Source organism: Microcebus murinus, chromosome 22 (assembly GCF_040939455.1).
Source record: "Microcebus murinus isolate Inina chromosome 22, M.murinus_Inina_mat1.0, whole genome shotgun sequence".
In the NCBI taxonomy this organism is placed as follows: Eukaryota; Metazoa; Chordata; class Mammalia; order Primates; family Cheirogaleidae; genus Microcebus; species Microcebus murinus.
This window is the reverse complement of record NC_134125.1, coordinates 17,136,822-17,149,956: the sequence shown is the minus strand read 5'-3', so window position 1 is coordinate 17,149,956 and position 13,135 is coordinate 17,136,822. Positions and strand designations below refer to the sequence as shown.

The window sequence follows — 13,135 nt, the reverse complement described above, 5'->3', positions numbered from 1 at the left end:
TTCAAATATGTCTTCCTTTTGTAATTAGTAAATTCCTATCGACCTGAAAACTACTGAGTTTTGCACTAGGACAAAAAAAAAATCTTAGAGCACTTTAAATACTTGAATAAACACAATATAATGGAAATGCTAATATAATTTAAGTAGAGCAATGCTTATAAGCTCCACTATAATTAAAGTTAATTCTGAGAAGGGGAAAAAAGTCTGTTTTAACGTAGTAAATTAAAGTTGCGTGCATGGGTTTGGATTTCTGAGAGGCCTATACCCCCTGGGTCTCTCATAGTGCCCCATGCTAGAGCAAACTGGCCCCGAACCATTGCCTGGCCTCTGCCCGTAGGCTGCTGGCACTGAAGTGGGTCACACAGTGGGAAAAAAAAAGAAAAAAAAAATAAAGTTGCATGATTCAAGAGTTCTCTGAAACAATTTTTCCTTCCAATTTGAAGATTATCGTTTTAATGCATTGCATTTCTCTAGAATCTTCAGCGTAAACTGCCCTAAGCCACCAACTCCAAACTCCCATATAACTGGAAACTCCCAACTCCCCTTCAAGCACCTCAAAACCATCTCCTTGTACCTTGTCATCCGTCACCACAACATGTGTCACAAGTCAGCCTAGTGACCACAACTGGGTTGTCTCTAACCCGGGACCAACAGCCCTGCACGTCAGACCTTGCACCTCAACTTTCCATGGGGACAAATCAACATAACAAGTTATTAGGTTTCTCGAATATGAGTACATTTTTGTCAAGTTAAAAATAAAAGGGTCTTGGATTAATCTTCAGAATTTCTTCAATCTTTAAAATTCTATTTTTCTAAATAAAACAGATCAATTATAAAGCCATGGATCGAATAGTGAAGAACATAAAGAAAACTAATAACCACGAGGTCACAGAGAAGCAGCAAAATCAAACCAACTGGCTAGTGGAAGACCTTAAGAGCTGGGGACAAACACTCAGACAGGAAAAGAAGTCAGTAACATGACAGTCTGAGGATAGAAACGAAATTGCCCAAAAAGCACATCGTGAACACTCGCCATAATTATGCTGTGTGGAATTACAAAAAAAAAACCCCAATAATCAAATTGTTTTTGATACACTTTCTTATAAAGCTTCAAAAGTTAGTCACAAGTCATTAAAATACAACATTAAAAATAGACTTTAAAGTATTGCTCTGAAATATCAGGATCAACCTTTTTTACTGAGAGATAATGGAATCAAAAGAGCACTAAATTATAATTTGCTTTGAGAAATCAACCAATTAAACAGAGTTATTCATATATTTGGTACACACCTGCCACTGGTAAAGTAGTTCTACACACCAGCAATGAACAATGTTAAATTTAAATCAAGCAACAGTGTAGTTAATAATAACACAAAAAAATGCAATACTTAGGAATAAATCTAATCAGATATGCGCACAATTTGTACACTAAAAATTACAAAACACTGATGAACAAAATCAGAGATGAGTTAAATAAATTAAGAGAAGCACTATATCCATGGATTGGAAGACTCAGCATTGTTAGGATATTCATTCTCCTCGAATCAATCTACGGACTTACTGTGATCCCAGTCAAAAGTCCAGTAGGAAATTCTGCAAAAATCAATAAAAGGATTCCAAAATTTATATGAAAAAAAGCAAAGGGACTAGAAAAACAACTTTTTTTTGAAAAGAACAAAGTTAGAGGGTTCACACCATCTTGTTTCAAGACATTATAAAGATACAGCAATCCAGGCAGTATGCAGTTGGAAGAAAGGTTAAGCATATAAATCAGTGGAACCAAACAGAGTTCAGAAATAGATGTACAGACAGACACATGGTCAATTAATTTTTGACCAAGGTGCAAAGGCATTTCAATGAGGACAGGAAAGTCTTTTCAACAAATGCTATGGAAACAACTGAATATCTATGTGCAAATATATGCAACCCCTACAAAACTTAACTGAAAATGATCATAGACTTAAATGTAAATCTTCAAACTATAAAATTTGTAGGAAAAAAAATACAAGAAAATCTTGGCAACCTTGTGTTAAACAAAGATCACTGAGATCCAAAATGATCTATATAAGTGAAAACTGACAAATTGTATTTTTTCCACTTTAAAACTTCTGCTTTTCTAAAGACACGCTTACATAAATACAATCTACATATCTGGAGAAAATACCTCAAAATATGTATCTAGGACTTGTATCCAAAATATATGAAGAACTCTCAAAACTCAATAAGAACAAAAAAAAATGCAATATGAAAAAATTTTTGAGCAAAAGACTTGAACAAACTTTCAACCAAAGAGGATATATAAATGTCAAATAAGCACATGAAAAGATGCCCAACATCATTAGTTATTAGGAAAATGCAAATTAGAATCACAATGAGATATCACTAGTACTTATTAGAATAGCAGAAAAAGAAAGGGAAGGGAAGGGAAGGGGAGGGGAGGGGAGGGGAGGGGAGGGAGAAAGAGAGAGAGAAAGAAAGGAAAGGAACAGAAAAGGAAGGAGAAGGGAAGGTGAAGGTGAAGGTGAAGGTGAAGGTGAAGGTGAAGGTGAAGGTGAAGGTGAAGGTGAAGGTGAAGGTGAAGGGAAGGGAAGGGAAGGGAAGAAGGCCAAGCTGGGAAGGATGTGGAGTATTGGAAACTCTCATAGACTGCTAGTAGGAATGCAATTTATACAGCCTCTTTGGAAAACAGTTTCTTTAAAGTTAAAAATATATTTATTTGACCCCAAAAAATCCCACTTCTGGGTAATTACCAGGAGAAATGAAAACATAAGTTCTTATATTCACACAAAAACTGAACACAGACATTTACAGTAGCTTTATATACAACATCCAGAACCCAGAAACAGCCCAATGTTTTCCAGCTGGTGAAGGGACAGATGACTGTGATCCACCCACAGGACAGGAGACGTAGCAATACAAAGGAATGACCTACTGACACATGCAATAGGAGTGACTCAATGTCTTATGCTAAAGAAGGAAAAGAAAGGCTACATACTGGGTGATTCCACTTGTGAGTCCTTCTGGAAAAGGAGAAACCATAGGAACAGAAAAGAGATCAGTGGTTGCCAGGGTCTGGGAGTGAGGCGTGGGCTGGCTATGAAGCAGAGGGGCACCAGGAAATCCCGAGAGGTGACGAACTGCTCCGTATCTTGATTTTGATGGTGGTCACACACATTTTACGCATTTGTCTAAACCCACAGAACTATGCATCTAAAAGGGGAATTTTACCCTTATTTAAATTATACCTCAATAAACCTGCCCTTGTCCCCGCCTCCCCCAAACAATAGCACCCTGAAAGAAGAAAGAAAAATAAGATTGGGTAAATATAGCTGAGCCAGGAATAAGGCTCCAAAGACATTCCCAAAATAGTGGCTATCGTAGGCCACAAATCGGGATCTGAACGTGTCTAGGAGCCAATGTCTAATTACCTACATAGTTCTCAGCGCCCCAGGTTTGCATGGAAGATAAAATTACTCACAGGCACACAGGCATGGAACTAAAACAAGTCATTACAAAGTTTATTTCTAATGCAGCGGCCATAAACAACTATTTTGACATCTCCATGACACACGATATTCTTTACAAGTGAAAATAAAGGAAATCTGAAGTGATAAACAGAAAAGCAAACTCAGAAATATAAAAAACCATACAGATATAAAACCTGAAAACTCCCAGAAGATGTCATGAGCCCCCTGTCTGAGCATTACTAACCTATATTCCCAATCAGTATTTCTCCCTTTCGTTTCTTCCAAGTTTCAACAGGTGTTAATAAACGCGGATCAGAATGAGTATTTAGTTCATTATAGTCATCTACTTCAGGTAAACCCTCAATATTTTGATTTTTATTTAATTCTACTTGTCAAACTAGAACTTTTCGCTTCTTGACTTAAAACTTTATGGAGAGATAAAATCATAAATGAAATGTAATTTAGGAATATTGCAAATAGTTAGATCTTCTAAAACCCAACTTATCTATCCTGCCCTAATTTAAATTCAGCAAATGCATGTTCTTCCAAAGTATCAATAAAATATTCTTGGATTAACTAATGGGATCATTCATTTAGATAATGGAGAGATCTGAGGCCCTGAATATTAAGAGTCCAGCAGACAAAAGCACAAATGGTGATGAATGTGGCCAACGGAAAACTTCATGGAACGTTCCAAGCAATTGGCTCTTAACTCGAAGGGGAACAAAGGGAACTGGAAGTGAAATGCGAGAATATAGTGGCAAGAAAATTCTATCTAAACCCTTCCCATACCTGGATTACTTTCAGCCTTTTGAAACCATTCTATTATGTAATGACAGAAGAGTAAAAATTTCTGGCTATGCCACCATGTTAATAATACTCTTTCCAGATTGTGGTCAATTTTTTTTTCATTTATCACAGCTCCGTGCACATCTGATAGTAAACACACTGACAGTTAAAGAGAGATTCAAAATAATTCAAAATGAAATAGACATATTATTCAAATGAGCCATCTGACTTCTATTCCCCAAAGACTTCTCTAAGAACAATGATCAAAACCGCTATTACGGAAATTAGTGCGTGAGTGTACACAGATCAAATGTGGCCAGGACACAGACGGTCGTGGACATGCTGAGTCTATCCATAATTTTAACAAGGAAGAAACAGAATAAGAGCCAACCAATTAATACATGTGTGTTTGCTGTGTGATCGATAATTCATGAGGCCATGAACTCCTCATGATGTGAGAGCACTTTTCTGTATGATGTTTTGTTTGCAATAAAAGTTTATTGAAAACAAAAGAGAATCAGCCAATAGGTATGGACGGCAGGACTCTGTAAGTGTAAAAGGAAGGGGTTCCCAAAGCAATTATGATCTCATTGGAGGTACTGGCAGACGCACATAAAATGGTAACACTCAGCTGCCTTGAATTAAGTGCCAAGTTCACTCTGTAGGGGAGAAATGCTAAAACTCAAAACAGTGCTAAACTTCCTCAGATGATGGCAACAGCATCCTCACTGTCATTATCCCTTCCAATTCATCCCTCCTGCTGCCGCCCCTGATCTGATCACGCCGTTCCCCTGCTTTTAAACCTTCCCTGGGTGCTGCAGAGAATGCTGGATGGGACCCAGCTCCCTTCCCTTGCATGGCAGCTGACCCGCCCCTCAGCGTGCTGTGTAGACCATACACCCTACAGCTGTATCTTTGCACAGGCTCTTCCTCCCTCAGCACCCACCCTGGATGCGATTCTCCGCCACCCCCTTGTCCACTCCCTTCCTCTTGCCCCCATCCCCTCCAGACTTGCCACTTTCCCTGCAGGGCTTCACCCCAGTCCTGCAGAAAGCGGTAAACCTGGAAAGCACACTCAACCCCAGGCTAGGCGGAGTGACTCATTGCGACTATTTATTTTTATTTTATGAATGGATAATATGGTCCAAAAATGTTTAAAATATATGTTGAGATTCGCTCTCTCACTCTGCCCCGATCTTCCCAGTCACGTACCACCACCGTTACCCCCAAGGCAACTGCTGTTACTAGTTTCTTGCTTCTTTTCAGGGAAGTGGTATATGTCACTTTTAAGCCAGGGTTGTCAACAAATCGGTGTGACAACTTCACGGTCGTGCGCGTGTCCCAGCTAGATGCAGAGGACTCTGAGTCCTGGGGGACACAGGCACCCCAAGACGGAAAGAACTTAGTTCGGGGAGGGAAGACTCGCGCTGACCTGAAACACCTGCCCTGCCCTGTCACCAAACGACACCCTATGTGTCTGGCCCTGACGTTCTGGGGTTTCACTGTTATGGGCGCTATGTTGCCTTCTCATATGATACAAAGGCAAACACGAATATGGACTCTCATTTTTCCACCATACTATACACACTGTCCATGAGGCTTTTTTCCGTAACACTGTATCTCAGAGATCTTTCTAGATGGTCATGAAGAACCGCTCAATTCCTTTGCACAACGGCATGACATTCCATCGTATGGAACATCAAAATCTTCATACCCTATTCCCCAATGATGAACATTTGCATTGTTCCAAATATTTTGCTTTTATAAAACTCCTGCAATAAATAACCCTCTACATCCATCATTTCTAATGCATTCAAGTATACCTGTAGCAAACATTCCCTAGAGTGAAATGTCTGAGTCAAAGGTTATACAGATATTTTGCTATTTTAATAGATATGGCCAACTGAGCTTCCATTGGAATAGTTCTTATTTATATTTCCACTGGCAATGGTAAGAGTGCCTGTTTTGAAACTTACAGCCACACCAAAACTGGGTTGCCTAACTTTTGGACTTTGTCATTTTGAAAGATTAAAAGAATACTACTTCAGAGCAACTTTAATTTGCCTCTCTCTTATTTTTGAATAATGTTGAAATCTTTTCTTATGTTTAAGTTCCATTTGTTTTTCCTTTTTAATGACTTTTCAATAGCCTTTTGCCTGTCTTTACTATGGGTTATGGGTCTTTCGCTGGGAGTTTCTATTGCTTTTCGTAATTGGGGTTTACATGTCAATATTGCCACTCAAGGACTCTTCTGTCTCTACAACTCTCAGTTATTTGGTTGGGTGGACCCTCTGGCCCTGTTTAGGGGATCTCTGGGTCCCTTTCTGGTTCCTTGTCATGCTTCTGGCATTGATGGAAATACCTCTAGCATCTCCATGAACCATGACACCGGCCTCCGGAATAGACAGTCTGTGTCACGTTAAAGACGGATGCTCCCCTTCCTGGCTCAGCAAGTCGCAGCTGCTTTCTCATTTGTCTCTCTGACTAGTCTATGGACAGCACGAGGGAAGTGGTCTGTTTCTGTTTGTTCTTCTCTAATCCCTGGCACGATGGCTAGCACTTCATTGGCTCAATAAACAGCTGATAAATTTACTCCGGGGAAGAACAGTATGGCTTGTGGTACAGCCACACGTGGTTCCAGGAAGAAATGACGGTGCCAGCTAGAGCTGAGAGGTTCATGGGCTACAGGCAGCCAGAGAAAAGAAACAAAGGACAAGTGCTCAGAGGCAAGAAATTTAACTGGAGATAAGCAAAGAGGGAGGCTTCAATTTGGGCATTCAATCTGGACAGAGCAAGTTCCCACAGGGCAGGGGTGGAAGGTATGTCGCATTGCCCGGGGGAGGCATGGGGCAGGGGTGGAAGGTATGTCGCATTGCCCGGGGGAGGCACGGGGCAGGCCCAGGGGAGGCACGGGTGCGCTGGGAGGGCTGGCCTTCCGCCAGCAGGCTGAGGGCCGCGGTCTCAAGGATACCAGCACTCGGTATTTACCATACTCAGTGGTCGCTGAAAGCTTTTCTGCCAAAAAGCCTGCTGGGGAATAGTTTTTAATATAAGTGTGCAATTGTTTTTATAGAAATAAAAACTCCGCTCTTGAATCCAGATCTTAGAATTTTAAAGCAGAGACTTGCTCCTAAACACGGCGGGCCCTGGGCAAAGCTGAAAAGCCGTATCATGAATCGGTACCCTCGTCTGCCCCAAGGCCCTCATTTGCTGCCACGGCGCCCGTCCCCTGTTGGCACCTGCCTCTTCACCCCATCCCCTAACCTAACCCAAAGCAGGTACTAGGTCGACACTCAGTCCCCATATACTAATGGTGCCTGCCTACCTCCAACCCCTGCAAATTTCTACTAGAATGTGAAGATGTTACAGAAAGCCTTCAAGACTCCGAAGACCAAAACATAACGATGGGATTGCCTGCCGGTGCACCAGGCTCCACGCCCGACAGCCCGGTGCCGTGCCACTCGAGCTGCTTTTTCACATTTCGTGTGAAATTTGATAAACGTGAAGGGACTGCTGACTAGAGCAATGAGAAAGTTTCCGCAATTATTGCACCCAAATTCATTTTAACTTATAACCAAGTGACTAAAGTAATTTGTCCATTAAATGACAGAGGTGTTTTTGAAAGTCATTTGGTATGTTGTAAGCATATGTAGCAAGAGCCCATGCTGAAGTTTTTAAAGGCCGTAACTCCCACTGGCCATTCCATCCCAGGAATGGGGGTGTCACCTGGGGGAGCAAGGTTGGCTTGGCAGGTGAACAGTCCCTTCCACTTTCTGTGCCAGGAAGGACAGGTGACACAACCGCTGTCCCCTGATCTGTCTACTCGAAACCGCTGCCCAAAGGATCCCTCTGTTTCTATTTTAAATTTCTCATTTATTTGACAAATTGCTCTATTAAGTTGGTTATACATTAAAATGAATTTGGAAAAGAGTGACACGTTACACTAGAAATGATCTTATCACCCATCCCAACGTTGCCTGGGCCCTGCAGCAAGGTGACAGAGGAGGCATGTGGGTGGACCAGCGAATCACACGCTGTCATCACACTAACAAAGGGATCACACGGCATGTAAACACACTCTTTACAATGGACACTGCAAGTCAGAGTTTCACACTAATGGCAGTTGAAACTGTTTCATACTGAAACAGAAAGTCAACCAAAAACAAAAAAAAACCAAACGTTAATTCCTCCGATGTGTAAACTACTGAACTCGAGACCTCAGAATTACAAAGAGAAAAGAGCATACGGGATTAGCTTTGATCTCAAAGAGTCTACAGTCCAGTTAGGGAAATGATGCTAAAAGGGCAGCTCGCAATACTACCTGTCCCACAGTAAGTGCCCCGTCAATGCTGCAAGACGGTAAGTGCAGCAGGAACATCAAAAAAGAGATCACTCGCAGTCAGGAATAAGGGGTTTAAGCTAATCCTGGAATGGTGATCTCTGAGGACAGCATAGCGAAGACGGCGGCATTGCACCCAGGGAGACAGACGCGGGCGCAGGTATGAGGCAACAGGAGCGTGATTCACGTCCGTGGAGGTGAGGGCTGCAATTAAAAGGCGAGGAAAAGAAGATGGAGGCCAGCTCTGGTGACTTGGGTGACAGTGGCCTCTACCCTGCAGGGGTGCTCGGGACAGGTTTGGGACAAGAACACACTGGGATGAGATTGCCGCATGACGGTAAAAGGGCTGGAGAAAGAAAAAAATAAAAATAGGATAGTTAGTTAGGCAGGTCCTGAAATATCTGGGTCAGGGTGATGATGGCACAAGCCCAGGTGGGGAGGACAGTGGTGTCATAAGGTCAACAGGAAGAGAGGAAAGGGAGCCTGTACATATGTGCATGCCTTTGCATGTGTGTGCACATGTATGCATGCCTGTGCATGTGTACACGTGTGTGCGCGTCTGTGTACATGTATGTGCATGTCTGTACATGTGTGTATGTCTGTGCATGTGTGTGCACGTGTGTGCATGTCTGTGCATGTGTACATGTGTATGCATGCCTGTGCATGTCTATACATGTGTGCATGTCTATGCATGTGTACATGTGTGTGCAAGTGCGCGCATGTGTGCACGTGCATGCACATGTGCACTGGTTTCTTAGTCTGGGCTTTTCTGGCGAGGGGAGGAGATGATCAGCGAGGTTAGGGTCTGTTCTAGGGGAGGCGCGGGCACCAGGCTACACTGGAAACGAGCATGCGCGAGGAAATGAACCCCAGAGCTGGCAGAAGCTGGCTGGGGCTGGAGAGGCAGCCGCGGCTGCGCAGGTGCGGGGGTGCTGGTGGGAGGGGACGGGCAGCAGCAAGGACTAGGGGGACAGAGAGGAGCAAGACAAGCTGAAGGCTGAGGCCGGGCCAGGCCCCACGTGGCGGGCAGCGAGACCACGCTTGGCTCCGCACGGCCACTGTCTCGTCGCCCCACCTTTCAGTTCGCTAGCTCGGTCCTTTCCTGCCGCAGTTCTGAATAACTTCAGGAAATATCCTTTAGAGACTGTAGCTATCCCCCTAGGTTTTAGAAACTCTGAGAACACCTGCCCTGCAAAATACGGGGCTCAGGCTCTCCTTGAGTCGCCTTCTCCCGGCCCAGCCTCCACCGGCCAACCGGACAGATCCCAGATCCGCCCCACCCTTGCGCTCCTCCACTCTTGCTCCCGCGGCTGCCACCGCTGGGGACTTACTGGTTGGGGCAGGAGCCTCCGCATTCCTCTCCCTGTCTCCACCCTCCCACCTCAACCCCTCCATAAAGAGGCTGGAGGGACCCTAAAACAAATCCGATCTGGTCAAAACCCCCGAGAGCTTCCCACGGCACTGACCGTAATCCTGGCTCCCCGCCCTGCCCCCACCGGCTGCTGCCGGCCCGGCCTTCTGGCTGTTTCTGAAACACACCGAGCTCTCTCCTGCCCCAGCCAAGCACCGTGCTGCTCAAATCATGTCCTTAAATCAACGTCCCCCGAACGAGGGATCCCAGCAATCACCTGCTCAGTCTCCTGGCGCTTGCACCTGCCTGGCACTCCCGGCACCCCAGAGTGGGCAGGGCGGGCCCCTACACCAGTCCATGGCCAGCCGTGCACCCTAAGCGCTGTAGCTCCCGCCGTCCAACAAGCGGTGTGGTTTTAGTCAACTCGCTTCCTGCCCATGCTCCTTAGTGTCCCCACCAACAAAAGACAGGGAGTGGAATGCATAAAATCTGAAGTTCCACGTGGCCCTAACGTTCTGTGGTTTTGTGAATTAAACCGGGGCCTTATTTCATTCACTCCTGCTGTTGTTCTTTTTTTTTTTTTTTTGACTTCCATGCTTTTATTTATTTTTTTTTTTTTGGCATACTATGGGGGTACAGATGTCAAGGTTTCAATAAATGCCCATTTTCCCCCCTCCCCCCAAAAGTCTGAGTCTCCATCATGACCATCCCCCAGATGGTGCACATCTCACTCATTATGCATGTATATACCCGCCCCCCTCCCCCCTCCCACCTCCCCAATACCCTATTACTGTAGCACCTGTGTGTCCACTTAGGTGCTACTCAGTTAATACCAGTTTGCTGGAGAATATGTCTGGTGCTTGTTTTTCCATTCTTGGGATACTTCACTTAGTAGTATGGGTTCCCATTGCTGGGCATCTACCCAAATGATCCAGTGACACTCTACAAAAAAGACTCCTGCTGTTGTTCTTCTTACTATTATCTGGAAAGGTGGGGGAGGAAAAGAAAGAGCCAAAGGGGGAAAAAAAAAAGAAGATTAAAGGGGAAAAGGTGGAAGGGAGGAGAAGAGACGGGAAGAGAAGGAGAGGGAGCCACTTCTCGTGGGACATTAGTCCTGCAGCTTCGTCCTGGGATCAAGTAACCACTTCCAGGAGAGACCAAGCACTTGCTGGAGTTCCGGCACCAGTGAACTTGAACTCTGCCGCTGCCCCCGAAGGCATTCCACCAGCACCGTCAGCGGGGACACTTCAAACACTTCTTCATCAATCCAATCAGTCAGCTTAGCGCAGTGACGAAGAGCGTGACTTAGCTTCGGAGTGTGGCCGGCTCCAGCTCCGCCCGCGACCGTGGGCGGGACACGGCACCCTGAGACCCGCCCGGACAGGCTCCTCACCTGTACAACTCACTTGCTGGTTTAAAGGTAGAAGCCACAAAACAAAACTAATTCCGATCTCCTTAAACAGTCATCGATTATGAGACGAGGAGATGGATTCCTAAAGAGCAAAAACTCTGAAGACTAATAATGATTTCGACTGTAAAAAAAAAAAAAAAAAATGTCTTCAGGGAGCAGGTGTATCATGCAAGGTAAGAACATTTGCTTCTCTAAGAAGTTGTCCTGGTTTCGCTCCTTGTGTTCCAGTGTTTTAAATAGTCTCTTGGACTCTCTGTGTCCCCACCTTTGCTGGGATTTCTCTTCTGCCTCATACCTGTAGGAGTCTTCCCTGTGCATCCCCTACAGAAAGCTACCCAAGTCAGAAGCAAGCTCTCGGCTCAATGCTGACCTGAAAGCAGCAGGTAGAGTGCAAAGGAGGTGCGACAACACTCCAGTGAGCGGCACACCGTGCAAAATCGAGTTCCCTTAATTCCGCAAGGCATAAACAAAACCATTGCCCTACTCAGCCTCTTACCTGAACCTCTCCTTTACCCTGGGTCCACACTGAACCTGAGGATATGGCGTCCCAGGCAAGCCACCGCCCCCAGCCCATCCTCCACCACCCCCTTTGGTACCACAATTCATTACAAATCCCACTGGCACTATCTCCAAAATCTGGAACCCCATGACTTCCCGCCACCCCTGTGGCCACCCCGCTGGCTGGAAGGCCAGCCCTGTTTCTGATGGCTTCGGCTTTCCAAGAGGCTTCCCCGAGCCCCTGCCTCTCTCCGGCAGCCAGACTGATCGTGGAGCCGTCAGACCACACCAGCCCGGCGCTCACACTGTCCCATGTCACTCTGCTAAGAGCAGCAACCCTCGCCCTGGCCTCTGAGCTCACAGCCCTTTTTCCTCCCACTGCGCCCCAGCCCCCTTCTCTCCCTCCACTACCCGACTCCGGCCTCCAGGCCTTCGCCCTGCTGAACCCTCCGCCCGGACACTCTAACCCCCAGGCACACCCAAAGGGGCCCGGCCCCCAACGCCCCCCAGTTCTTTGCGCGACTGACCTTTACAAGTGGTCCCTTCTCAAAGTGCCCTGTTTAAAACCACCATGCACGCCATCGCTCCCCGCCTCTCTCCTCGGCACGCCTCTTCTCCTTATCACCCCCCGCCCTGTGGACGGTATATATTTCTTGGTCTGTCCCCCCCATAGAACGTTAGCTCCATGAGGGTGTGCATTTCAGGATGTGGGGCACACGGTTAAGTTAAGTTCATTGAACGGATGATTAAAGTTTTAGCAATTAAGTTTCAAACAGAGCCTAACAATCACCTAACAGCATGTCTCTGTATTTCCTGGTCTTGACTTTGACTACAAGTAGAAATAGTAAAATAAATCAAGAATAAGGTCTAAAACCATCAGGAAAGGTATTTCCAGAAAAGCTAAAACCACGGGAAATTATGACAAGGCACTGCCCCACCTTGAGTTTCATACCCAGCTGAGGGTTCTTAAAATCCTAAAGTGGTCCAGTCGTCCCCGACTGCCAGTTTAAGAAGCTCGTGGAGAACTTTCTCGCAGTAGAGGTGATGCCCCGCAGGTCCCTGGCATCTCTAGCGAGATAGATCAAGACCCCGCATTGCTAATATTGCCACAGCATGTATTTTCTTTTTTTCCCTAAACTATGTGGACCCTGGCAGCTCTAAAGTTGAGTTCGACTGCAGATACTGGCTGACTCGCAAGGCTCATCTCCTGGCTGAGACAGTCACTTCGCCACATTTGCCTGGCGATTTAAGTTCATGCCTCAGAGCCCCTTCCATGAATC

At 45.4% G+C, this 13,135-nt stretch overlaps 1 protein-coding gene and 1 non-coding gene across 3 annotated transcripts in view; one reads left to right on the top strand and one right to left on the bottom strand.

Annotated features, from left to right (window-relative positions):
- Positions 1-13,135, bottom strand: part of GRK3 (G protein-coupled receptor kinase 3) — a 125,874-nt gene that overhangs the window by 76,879 nt on the left and 35,860 nt on the right. The gene's annotated exons all lie outside the window — the stretch shown is intronic.
- Positions 235-367, top strand: LOC142863802 (small nucleolar RNA SNORA42/SNORA80 family). The gene has a single exon (XR_012914440.1). It is a non-coding gene; the product is annotated as a small nucleolar RNA SNORA42/SNORA80 family (small nucleolar RNA).